At 37.4% G+C, this 13,101-nt stretch overlaps 1 protein-coding gene across 4 annotated transcripts in view; it reads left to right on the forward strand.

The window, feature by feature from the left end:
• Positions 1-13,101, forward strand: part of ARHGEF12 (Rho guanine nucleotide exchange factor 12) — a 161,450-nt gene that overhangs the window by 86,252 nt on the left and 62,097 nt on the right. The gene's annotated exons all lie outside the window — the stretch shown is intronic.

The following is a 13,101-nucleotide window of genomic DNA, read 5'->3' on the forward strand; positions in this document are numbered from 1 at the left end:
ATCCCTATCAAACTATCGGTGGCGTTTTTCACAGAATTTGAACAAAAAGTTTCACAGTTCATATGGAAACACAAAAGACCTCAAATAGCCAAAGCAGTCTTGAGAAAGAAGAATGGAGCTGGAGGAATCAACCTTCCTGACTTCAGACTATACTACAAAGCTACAGTCATCAAGACAGTATGGTACTGGAACAAAAGCAGAAACATAGACCAGTGGAACAAGATAGAGAGTTAAACCCATGCACCTATGGGTACCTTATTTTTGACAAAGGAGGTGAGAATATACAACGGGGAAAGATAGCCTCTTCAATAGGTGGTGCTGGGAAAACTGGACAGTTCAGTTCAGTCGCTCAGTCGTGTCTAACTCTTTGTGACCCTATGAACAGCAGCACCCCAGGCCTCCCTATCCATCACTAACTCCCAGAGTTTACCCAAACTCATGTCCATTGAGGTGGTGATGCCATCCAACCATCTCATCCTCTGTCGTCCCCTTCTCCTCCTGCCCTCAGTCTTTCCCAGCATCGAGGTCTTTTCAGATGAGTCAGCTCTTTGCATCAGGTGGCCAAAGTACTGGAGTTTCAACTTCAACATCAGTCCTTCCAGTGAAAACCCAGGACTGATCTCCTTTAGAATGGACTGGTTGGATCTCCCTGCAGTCCAAGGGATTCTCAAGAGTCTTCTCCAACACCACAGTTCAAAGGCATCAATTCTTCAGTGCTCAGCTTTGTTTATAGTCCAATACTCATATCCATACATGACCACTGGAAAAACCATCGCCTTGACTAGACAGACTTTTTACTATGCTTTTTACTATGCTGTCTTGGCTGGTCATAACTTTCCTCCCAAGGAGTAGGTGTGTTTTAATTTCATGTCTGCAGTCACCATCTGCAGTGATACTGAAGCCCCGAAAAATAAAGGCAGCCACTGTTTCCACTGTTTCCCCATCTATTTTCCATGAAGTGATGGGACCAGATTCCATGATCTTTGTTTTCTGAATGTTGAACTTTAAGCCAACTTTTTCACACTCCTCTTTCACTTTCATCAAGAGGCTCTTTAGTTCTTCTTCACTTTCTGCCATAAGGGTGGTATCATCTGCATATCTGAGGTTATTGATATTTCTCCTGGCAATCTTGATTCCAGCTTGTGCTTCCTCCACCCAGTGTCTCTAATCATGTACTCTGCATGTAAGTTAGATAAGCAGGGTGACAATATGCAGCCTTGACGTACTCCTTTTCCTATTTGGAACCAGTCTGTTGTTCCATGTCCAGTTCTACTGTTGCTTCCTGACCTGCATACAGATTTCTCAAGAGGCAGGTCAGGTGGTCTGGTATTCTCATTTCCTTCATTACCCTGATACAAAAACCAAAAGACACTATAAAAAATTACAGGCAAACATCTTTGATTAATATAGATATAAAATGAATGTAAATACAAAATATTAACAAATTAAAGCTTAAACAATACACAAACAGGATCATATGTTATGATCAAGGTATATTTATTCTAAGGTCACAAGAATGGTTCAGTGTACACAAATCCATGTGGTACACCACAATAACAAAAGGAGAGACAAAAATCACATGATCATCTCAATAGATGCAGAGAAGGCATTTGCCAAAATCAAGATCCATTCATAAAGGCCACTTAAGAGAAACACACAATAATACTCAATGGTGAGAAATTGAAAGCCTTCCTGCTAAATTCAAAATCAAGGCAAGGATGCTCACTCTCACTGCTTCTGTTTAACATGCTGTTGGAAGTCCCAGCCACAGCAGTCCGACAAAAAATTTTTTTGAAAAGAAAAGATATACAAAATAGTAGGGAAGAGGTGAAACTGTCACTCTTTGCATATGACATGATACTTTATATAGAGAACCCTAAATTCTGCACTAAAGTACTGCTAGAACCAATCAACAAATTGAGGAAGATTGCAGGATACAAGGTTCACATACTGAAACCTGTTGCATTTCTACTATACACTAATAATGAAATATCAGAGAAAGTAAAAAAGACAGTTCCATTTAAGATCACGTCAAAATAATAAAATAACTAGGAATAAACCTAAGCAAGGAAGTGAAAGACCTATATTCTAAAAAACTGTAAAACAGTGATGAAGGAAATTGAAGATGATTCAAAGAAGTAGAAAGATATTCCAGACTCTTAGATTGAAAGAATTAATATTATTAAAATAGCCATATTACTCAAAGCAATCTACAGATTTAAGTGCAATCAGAATACACAAGATATTTTCTGCAGAACTAGAACAAATAATCCTAAAGTTTATATGGAATAACCAATGACCTCAAATTGCCAAACCAATTCTGAGACAAAAGAACAAACTGGAGGTATAATCCTCTCAAACTTCAAACTATACTCCAAAGCTATAGTAGTCAGGACAGCATGGTACTGGCATAAAAACAAATGCATAGATCAATGGCAAAGAATAGAGAGCCCAGAAATAAATCTACACATCTACAGTCAATTAATCTATAACAAAGTGGGCAAGATAAACAGTGGAGAAAAGATAATCTCTTCAAGTGATCCTGGGTAAGCTGGATGACCATATGTAAAACAATGAAACTATAACATTCCTTCATACCATATACAAAAATAAAGTCAAAATGGTTTAAAGACCTAAATCTAAGACCTAAAACCATAAAATTGCTAGAAGAGAGCATTGAATACTCTTTGACATAAATTGTAGCAAAATTTTCTTGGATAAGTCTCCTAAGGCAAAAGAAATAAGAGCAGAAATAAACAAATGAGACCTAAATAAACTCAAAGGCTTTTGCACAGCGAAGGAAAACATCAACAAAACAAAAAGACAACCTGTGGAATGGGAAAAAATATTTGCAAATGATGTGACAAGGGGTTAATATCCAAACTATACAAAGAACTCATTACAATTTAATATCAAGGAAAAAACAATCCAGTCAAAAAATGTGCAGAAGACTTGAATAGCCATTTTTCAAAGAAAATATGTAGATGGCTAACAGGCATGTGAAACAGTGCTCATCACTGCTGCTTATTAAGAAATGCTAATCAAAACCACAATGAAGTATTACCTCATACCTGTCAGAATGACAACCATTAAAAAGTCAACAAATGACAGATGTTAGAGAAGCTGTGGAGAAAAGGGAACCCTTGTACACCATTGAGGGAAATGTAACTTGGTACAGGCACTGTGGAAGATAGTTTGAGTTCCTTAAAAAACTAAAAATAGAACTACCATATGATTCAGCAGTTCCACTCCTGGGTATATAGCTGGAAAAACAGAAATGCTAATTGGAAAAGACAATGCACCACAGTGTTCATAGCAGCACTATTTATAATAGCCAAGATGTGGAACCAGCTCAAGTGCTTGCCAACAAATGATTGGATTAAGAAGATCCACCAATACAGGAACTACATTCAATATGTTGTAATAACTTATCATGGAAAATAATATGAAGAATAAATATGTATATAACTGAATCACTTAGTTGTACACCTGAAACTAACACAATATTTTGAACCAACTTTTATAAATCATGCTCGTGCTCTGTTGCTAAGCCATGTCTGACTCTTTGGGACCCCCACGGAGCCCATGGGACCCCCTGTAGCCCACCAGGCCCTGTCCATAGGGTTTCTCAGGCAAGAATACTGGAGTCAGTTGCTATTTCCTTCTCCAGGGAATCTTCCCGACCCAGGCATTGTCAGGCGGGTTGTTTAATCACTGAGCCACCAACTATACTTCAGTTTTTAAAAAAGAATATCTTATGTATGTATACAGAGAGGACTATCATAACACACATCAAGGAATATTACTCAGCCATGAAAAATGAAATAATGCCATTTGCAGCCACATGGATAGACCTAGAAAGCATTATGCATAGTGAAATAAGTCAGACAGAGAAGGGCAAAGACTACATGATATAACTTATATGTGGAATCTAAAAACAATACAGATGAATGTATATACAAAACAGAGTCACAGATACAGAAAACAAACTTTTGGTTACCAAAGGAAAGAGGGAAGGGAGGAAGTACAAATTTGAGGTATGGAATTAATAGATACAAACTACTGTATATAAAATAGATAAACAAGGATATACTCTGTAGCATAGGGAAGTATACTGAGAATCTTGTAATAACCTGTAATGGAATATAATCTGCAAAAACACTGTTTAACTATGCTGTATGCCTGAAATTAACAGAATTTGTAAATTAATGGTACTTCAGTAAAAAAGCATTGAAAAAAAAAGCCACAATATTTTAACAGGAAAACATCTCCTTTGTTTATAAAGGGAAAAAAATTAGGAAAGGATAATATTTACATAAATTTGATAGACTATCTACTTTTACTTCATTGATAACATGAAGCATGACATTTATTATCAGCTTCCAGGTGAAATACCATATTCCTTAAAAGACCAGAAATAAAGAAAAACTTATTTGTAACTAGAGTTATTTTAGGGTAGATAGAGAATTAAGTTAGTTAGAATTCAGGGCAGAAGCTTAGTGTCTGTATAGGAGTATTTCCTCACTTCACATAGTTTTCAGGGATATGAGTTTACTTTTTCTTGAAAAATGACTTGAGTATGATATATTTATAAAATAGGTTCAAATTAGTAAATATTCATTGAGCACCGATTATACTCCAGGTACTATGGTAAGGGATAGATTAAAAGGTAAGAGGAGACTGTTCCTGCTTTCTGGAAGTTCACAGTCTGGCACAGAAGAAACCCTTTTTTGTAAGTATGATAATAGAGATGTGCCCTTGATTACCAGTGCTCCATATGCAGTTATTAATAGTTGTGAGAAAAGAAATCTTCTATGGCACTAAGGATAGTAAAGAGTAAAGAAATATTCCTGTGACTAAATCTCAAATTTAGGTTATCATTACCTTACTCGTTGAACACTCTCTCTGCCTGTCTTCATACAAAGTACGTGGTTACAGTTCATGTTAAAGTCATTTTATGACCTTATAAAAACTTGTATTCAGAGATAAACACATTTGTATGGTGATTATAGTTAATAATCTTTATACCAGAGAATAAGAGAATTAGAAAAATAAACCAGCAAACAGCAAACAAACCATGGACAGTATAAGATTTTTTTTTTTAGTTAATAAAATTTGGAAATAGACATTCTATAATTAGGAGTCCATTTTTTAAATCTCATCCTTCTTTAATAACGTATTAGGCCTGTTGTTTTGTCATATTCTTGGAGAAGGCAGTGGCAACCCACTCCAGTACTCTTGCCTAGAGGATTCCATGGGCAGAGGAGCCTGGTAGGCTGAAGTCCATGGGGTCGCGAAGAGTCAGGTATGACTGAGCACCTTCACTTTCGCTTTTCACTTTGATGCATTGGAGAAGGAAATGGCAACCCAGTCCAGTGTTCTTGCCTGGAGAATCCCAGGGGCGGGGGAGCCTGGTGGGCTGCCGTCTCTGGGCCCTATCTGTTTCTTTATTATCCTTCCCCACCAAGATTTTAAGTTCTTTGAGTGCAAAGACTTCCAGTAGTTTTGTGTTGCTCATAACACGTACAGATTGCAGTGTTAAATAACTAGTAGATGCTTAATACAAATTTTCCCAAAAAAGTAAATGCTTTTTGTCAAAAAAGACATTTCAAAAATACGACTAGTTAGTACTGGTGATGTCAGTACTATGGCTTCCTATTTTGTAAGAGTGGTGAATTTGTGAATTTAAATACTGTTTATTACTTAGTGGAATTTATCCTCTGTGGTGGGTTAAAGCACCTTCTGGTCTACAATAAGTAGAACATTTCAATAATTTGAATTCTATAGATCCTGAATTGGCTATGTATGTATGTTTTCTTTTTGTATTGGTGGCCTAGTAATTCTTACATGTTCAAGTATGTCAGACTCTCAGATTGGTAGATGGACTTAAAATAATAATAAGTGGGCAGTATAATGGTGTTAAGGAGAAGAAAGAGATGCATATGATGTGCACATTGCTTTTTCTTCTTTGCTCTTTATCTTTTCCTTTCAATGTAGCATCAAAGGGGAAAGTTATCACATGGAATAAATTTGAATTTGAGAATACAGGTGTTCAGTATTCTGAAGTAACCCTAATATTTTTTCAATACTTGGCAGTCTATTAGGACCCTAAGCATATTTGCTAAAATTAACTGTGTGTTGGGTTTTGTTTTTTTTTTTTAATCTCTGATCACCTCCCTTTCTAAGTTTCCATCCATCTCTAGACTCCTGTTGGAGAAGGAAATGGCAACCCACTCCAGTATTCTTGCCTAGAGAATCCTGTGGACAGAGGGGTCTGGTGGACTGCTGACCATAGGGTCGCACAGCGTCGGACACGACTGAAAAGACTTAGCAGCAACAGCAACCAGACTCCTGTGTATTTCTGATATTCATTAACTCATTAGCAATTTAAAAAATGTCCTTTTATTCCAGAACATTTACCAGGTCCTGAGATAAGTTGGTAAACAAGGCAGTGCCCCTGAATCCTTAAAAGTATGTAATCTAATAAGAGGATAAATACAAATCACTTGTGACTGGTAAAGATGCTCTGAAAGTAAACAGAGGGTGCAGTGGTAGTTAGGATGGGACACCTAACCCAGTCTTGATATTTAGGAAAAATTTTATAAGAGAAGATGATTTGTTTCTTGAGGCCTTCTTACTTTCTCTCATCTTCTAAAGTTATTAGAAGAAGCTCTGTAAAATGTCCGTATTCCGTAACCAGTGTCAAAGTAATTTGCTGGTCGATTAAAACAAAATTCAGACAAAGCCATAAATGAGGACTGACTCTACTCAGCATTATTTACATTAATGATATGAGTTTGTTGACACAAAAGTATTTTTAAATGATTTTTAATTGATGGCATAGATAATATATTTCTGAGCAGGAAAATCCAAGGGCAACTCACCCCTAATCATAATAAAGTAATAACTCACATTTATTAGCCCTTAGTATTTGTCAGACATTAAGCTAGAGACTTTAGGTTCATTATATTCAAATGAAATACACAAATAGAGCAAACTCTTAATCTCCATTACTCCTCTCATTGTGTACAAACACTCGATTTTCTACAGGAACCTGAACGAGAGTCTGCTTAAGATCAGTGGCTTAGCAAGCAAACATCAATATTAGAATCCTCTAACTCACTGATTTTCAGCCCTTTGGAACTGAGGGGGATGGTTATAGCATGAAAAAATACATATTCAGTGTTGTAGCTCTCTTGACTTCTGATATTCAAAAATTCAAAATATCTAATTTATTTTGATATTTCAAATGACTGTAAAGAAGCTTATCAGATGTTTTATGTTTCTGAAGCTAGGTTTGCATTTTAAAAACTTCCTGTATAACATCATTTTCTGATACTTACATTTATTGTATTATGTACTAGAAATTATAATAAAGAATGTCTTTTTCCATCATTTTATGCATTCATACTCATTCTGTTTAGAATTGTTCCTAATTACTTGAAGGAAGCAACATTAAACAAAAATTATTAAATTCTGATCTTTACTCTGCCCACATTACAGTTTCCTATTTTGGAAGCGTGGTGAATTTGTGAATTCAAATACTGTTTAGTACTTGGTAGACTCTAGAATTGAGGTCTCATTTTTTTTGAAGTTGAAAGTTAACTTTTTTGAGATCCAATTTACATAAAATACAATGCACTCATATTAAGTATACAATTCAGTAAGTCTTGACAGATACATATTCATACAGCCATTACCTTAATTAAGATACAGAACATTTCCATCAACCCAAAAAGTTGTTTCACATATCTCATTGCAGTCATTCTTACCTCTCCATCCGTCTTGTCCCTAGGCAACCACTAATCTGCTTTTTGTTACTATAGTTGACTTTTTCTCTTGTTCTACATTGGAATCATGTAATATTTATAGTCTTTTGTATCTTCTGTCTTATGCTTAGTGTGATGTTTTTGTGATCCATATTTGTTGCATGTGTGAGTAGTTCCTTACTTTTTTTCCTTGCTAAGTAGTGTTTTATTATAATGGATATATGACTATTTTTTAAAGAATCTATTTGTCTGTTAATGGACAGTTGACAGAAGATGGTCCGCTGGAGAAGGGAATGGCAAACCACTTCAGTATTCTTGCCTTGAGAACCCCATAAACAGCATGAATAGGCAAAAAGATAGGATACTGAAAGATGAACTTCCCAGGTTGGTAGTTGCCCAGTATGCTACTGGAGATCAATGGAGAAATAACTCCAGAAAGAATGAAGGGATGGAGCTAAAGGAAAAACAACACCCAGTTGTGGATGTGACTGGTGATAGAAGCAAGGTCCGATGCTGTACAGAGCAGTATTGGATAGGAACCTGGAATGTTAGGTCCATGAATCAAGGCAAATTGGAAGTGATCAAACAGGAGATGGCAAGAGTGAACATCGACATTCTAGGAATTAGCAAACTTAAGATGGACTGGAATGGGTGAATTTAATTCAGATGACCATTATATCTACTACTGTGGGCAGGAATCCCTTAGAAGAAATGGAGTAGCCATCATAGGCAACAAGAGTCTGAAATGCAGTACTTGGATGCAGTCTCAAAAATGACAGAATGATCTCTGTTCGTTTCCAAGGGAAACCATTCAATATTACAGTAATCCAAGTCTATGCCCCAACCAGTAACACTGAAGAAGCTGAAGTTGAACAGTTCTATGAAGACCTATAAGACCTTCTAGAACTAACACCCAAAAAAGATGTCCTTTTCATTATAGGGGACTAAATGTGAAAGTAGGAAGTTAAGAAACACCTGGAGTAACAGGCAAATTAGGCCTTGGAGTACGGAATGAAGCAGGGCAAAGGCTAATAGAGTTCTGCCAAGAGAACACACTGGTCATAGCAAACACCCTCTTCCAACAACACAAGAGAAGACTCTACACATGGACATCACCAGATGGTCAACACCAAAATCAGCTTGATTATATTCTTTGCAGCCAGAGATGGAGAAGCACTATACAGTCAGCAAAAACAAGACTGGGAGCTGACTGTGGCTCAGATCACGAACTCCTTATTGCCAAATTCAGACTTCAATTGAAGACAGTGGGGAAACCACTAGACCATTCAGGTATGACCTATATCAAATCCCTTATGACTAACAGTGGAAGTGAGAAATAGATTTAAGGGTCTAGATCTGATAGACAGAGTGCCTGATGAACTATGGATGGAGGTTTGTGACATTGTACAGGAGACAGGAATCAAGACCATCCCGAAGAAAAAGAAATGCAAAAAAGCAAAATGGCTATCTGGGGAGGCCTTACAAATAGCTGTGAAAAGAAGAGAAGTGAAAAGCAAAGGAGAAAAAGGAAAGATATACCCATTTGAATGCAGAGTTCCAAAGAATAGCAAGGAGAGATAAGAAAGCCTTCCTCAGTGATCAATTCAAAGAAATAGAGGAAAACAACAGAATGGGAAAGACTAAAGATCTCCTCAAGAAGATTAGAGATACCAAGGGAACATTTCATGCAAAGATGGGCTCAGTAAAGGACAGAAATGGTATAGACCTCACAGAAGCAGAAGATATTAAGAAGAGGTGGCAAGAATACAGAAAAACTTTATAAAAAAGATCTTCACGACCCAGATAATGACGATGGTGTGATCACTCACCTAGAGCCAGACATCTGGAATGTGAAGTCATGTGGTCCTTAGGAAGCATCACTATGAACAAAGCTAGTGGAGGTGATGGAATTCCAGTTGAGCTTTTGGCAAATCCTAAAAGATGATGCTGTGAAAGTGCTGCACTCAATATGCCAGCAAATTTGGAAAACTCACCAGTGGCCACAGGACTGGAAAATGTCAGTTTTCATTCCAATCCCCAAGAAAGGCAATGCCAAAGAATGCTCAAACTACCACACAATTGCACTCATCTCACAAGCTAGTAAAGCAATGCTCAAAATTCTCCAAGCGAGGCTTCAGCAATATGTGAACCGTGAACTTCCAGATGTTCAAGGTGATTTTAGAAAAGGCAGAGGAACGAGAGATCAAATTGCCAACATCCACTGGATCATCGAAAAAGCAAGAGAGTTCCAGGAAAATATCTATTTCTGCTTTATTGACTATGCCAAAGCCTTTGACTGTGTGGATCACAATAAACTGTGGAAAAGCCTGAAAGAGATGGGAATATCAGACCACCTGACCTGCAGCTTGAGAAGCCTGTATCCAAGTCGGGAGGCAGCAGTAAGAACTGGACATGGAACAACAGACTGGTTCCAAATAGGAAAAGGAGTATGTCAAGCTGTATACTGTCACCCTGCTTATTTAACTTATATGCAGAGTACATCATGAGAAATGCTGGGCTGGAGGAAGCACAAGCTGGAATCAAGATTGCCGGGAGAAATAGCAATAACCTCAGATATGCTGATGACACCACCCTTATGGCAGAAAATGAAGAATTAAAGAGCCTCTTGATGAAGGTGAAAGAGAAGAGTGAAAAAGTTGGCTTGAAGCTCAATTCAGAAAACTAAGATCATGGCATCCAGTCCCATCACTTCATGGGAAATAGATGGGGAAACAGTGGAAACAGTGACTGACTTTATTTTGGGGGGCTCAAAAATCACTGCAGATAGTGATTGCAGCCATGAAATTAAAAGACACTTACTCCTTGGAAAGAAAGTTATGACCAGCCAAGACAGCATATTGAAAAGCAGAGACATTACTTTGTCAACAAAGGTCCGTCTAGTCAGGGTTACAGTTTTTCCAGTAGTCATGTATGGATGTGAGAGTTGGACTATAAAGAAAGCTGAGCACCGAAGAATTGATGCTTTTGAACTGTGGTGTTGGAGAAGACTCTTGAGAGTCCCTTGGACTGCAAGGAGATCCAACCAGTCCATTCTGAAGGAGATCAGCCCTGGGTGTTTTTTGGAAGGACTGATGTTGAAGCTGAAACTCCAGTACTTTGGCCACTTGATGCAAAGAGTTGACTCATTGGAAAAGACCCTGATGCTGGGAGAGATTGAGGGCAGGAGGAGAAGGGGGACAACAGAGGATGAGATGGTTGGATGGCATCATCGACTCAGTGGACATGGCTTTGGGTAGACTGTGGGAGTTGGAGATGGACAGGGAGGCCTGGGGTGCTGCACAGTTCATGGGGTCGCAAAGAGTCGAACATGACTGAGCAACTGAACTTAACTGAGTTGTTTCTAGTTTCTCACTCTTAATGAGGAAAATTGCTGAGAACATTATTTTTTTTTTTTTACCAGCCTTTATGTGGACATGAGCTTTCATTCCTCTTAGGAGTGAAGATGTTGGGGCATATGTAATTATATACTTTAAGAAATTTCTACCATCTAACATTCCCACCAGCATTGTATGAGAGTTCCAGTTGTTCCGCACCCTTTCTGGTACCTGGTATTATCTGTCTTTTCATTTTAGCATTGGTTAGTATATAGTGGTGTCTCTTTGTGTTTTAACTTGCATTTTCCTGAAGACAGCAGATGTTGAGTACCTTTGCGTGTGCTTATTGGCCACTGATGCATCTTTATGTGTGATGTATTTTTTCAAACCTTTTGTCCCTTTAAAATATGTCTTCCATTATTGGATTGTAGAGATGTTTTTTTAAAAAAATAAGAATCTAGATACAAGTGCTTTATCAGTAATTTGTATTACAAATGTTTTCTCCCAGTCTGTGGCTTGCTTTTTCATTTTCTTATTACTGTCTTTAGGAAAGCAATTATTTAAAATTTTGAATCCAGTATCCTGGGTTTTTCTTTTATGATTGGTGCGTTTTGCATCCTGAAAGATCTCTGCCTATCCTAAGGTCTTGAAGATTTGTTCCTATGTGTTCTTATGAAAAGTTTTAGCTTTTATCTTGAGGTTCATGGTTTGTTGTAAGTTAATAAATTAAGGTCTAAGATTCCTCTTTTCCATTTAGGGATCCAGTTATTCTAGTTTGTCGTCTGTAGTAGGCTCCTGTGTGCTGTGCTTAGTCACTCAGTCGTGTCTGACTCTGCAACCCCATAGACTGTAGCCTGCCAGGCTTCTCTGTCCAAGGGGATTCTCTAGGCTAGAACACTGGAGTGGGGTGCCATGCCCTCCTCCAGGGGATCTTCCCAACCCAGGGATCGAACCCAGGTTTCCCTCATCACAGGCAGTTTCTTTACTGTGTGTGCCACCAAGGAAGCTCATACTTGTGTCATTTCATCAATAGCAAGAAATATGCACGTATATTCATTAACGTGCAGTCTTTAGCACTTCCTTTGTTTTGTACATCAAACTTATTTAAAAGATCATGCCTCTGTATAAAAATATTAATTTTGAAGTAGTTTTTATTTGCTAGTCATCATTATACTTGTGTTATTTTTGTATATTGTTTTTATATATTCATTTTTGGTGAAGCATTTGGATTCTGTAAAGCTGGAAGTATGTATTAAACCTTTGCCACAGAGTTCAGGATCTCCCGATCTTGCTCTATGATGAAAACAGCCCTGGGCACTAATCAGGGTTCTGTTTTATCCCTGTTCCTTTGGTTGTGGTCTTCTTTCTCTCATCTTACCTTGACAATTTTTGTTTGCTGTTTAACTGAAAGGAAAACAAATTCTCTGTAGCAATCAGGTAAGTATATGAAAGAAATAAAAGAGCTGGTTAAGCTCACAAGTTCTTTTATCTTTTCTACCGTGTTTTCTTTTTATTATTTCTGAAGGCCAAAGTGTTTCTTTCCTTTGGACTTTTCAGAAGAGTCACAGGTACTCTCTAAGCATTCCTTTCTTTTTAATGGTCTGTTTTTCTGAATATGTGTTTTTGAGAGTAATACTGAACTTCTCTAGAGTTTACCATGGGCTGCTTCTAGCCTAATGTCCCAGAAAGTTTGATTGTCTTGGGTTTAAATACCATTTAGAGCACTTAAAAACACAATGAAGTGTGGGTAGAATTTTATATTACAAATAAATTGCATAGACTTGAATGGGCTTCCATCTGTCCCCTCTCTAATACTTTACCTTTTCCAGTTCGCCTTAGCTATTTTTAATCCTGGAGCAATTCTACTCTACCTTTCCTTTGAGAAACCAATATATATGACTCTGTGATATTGTGTTTGTTTTGCTTATGGGGTTAGTGCTCTTTATTTTTGACATGGGTTTCATGTGCTACTTTGTGTTTCTCCAGGTTCATTACTA

This window comes from Ovis canadensis, chromosome 15 (genome assembly GCF_042477335.2).
Source record: "Ovis canadensis isolate MfBH-ARS-UI-01 breed Bighorn chromosome 15, ARS-UI_OviCan_v2, whole genome shotgun sequence".
NCBI classification, from domain to species: domain Eukaryota; kingdom Metazoa; phylum Chordata; class Mammalia; order Artiodactyla; family Bovidae; genus Ovis; species Ovis canadensis.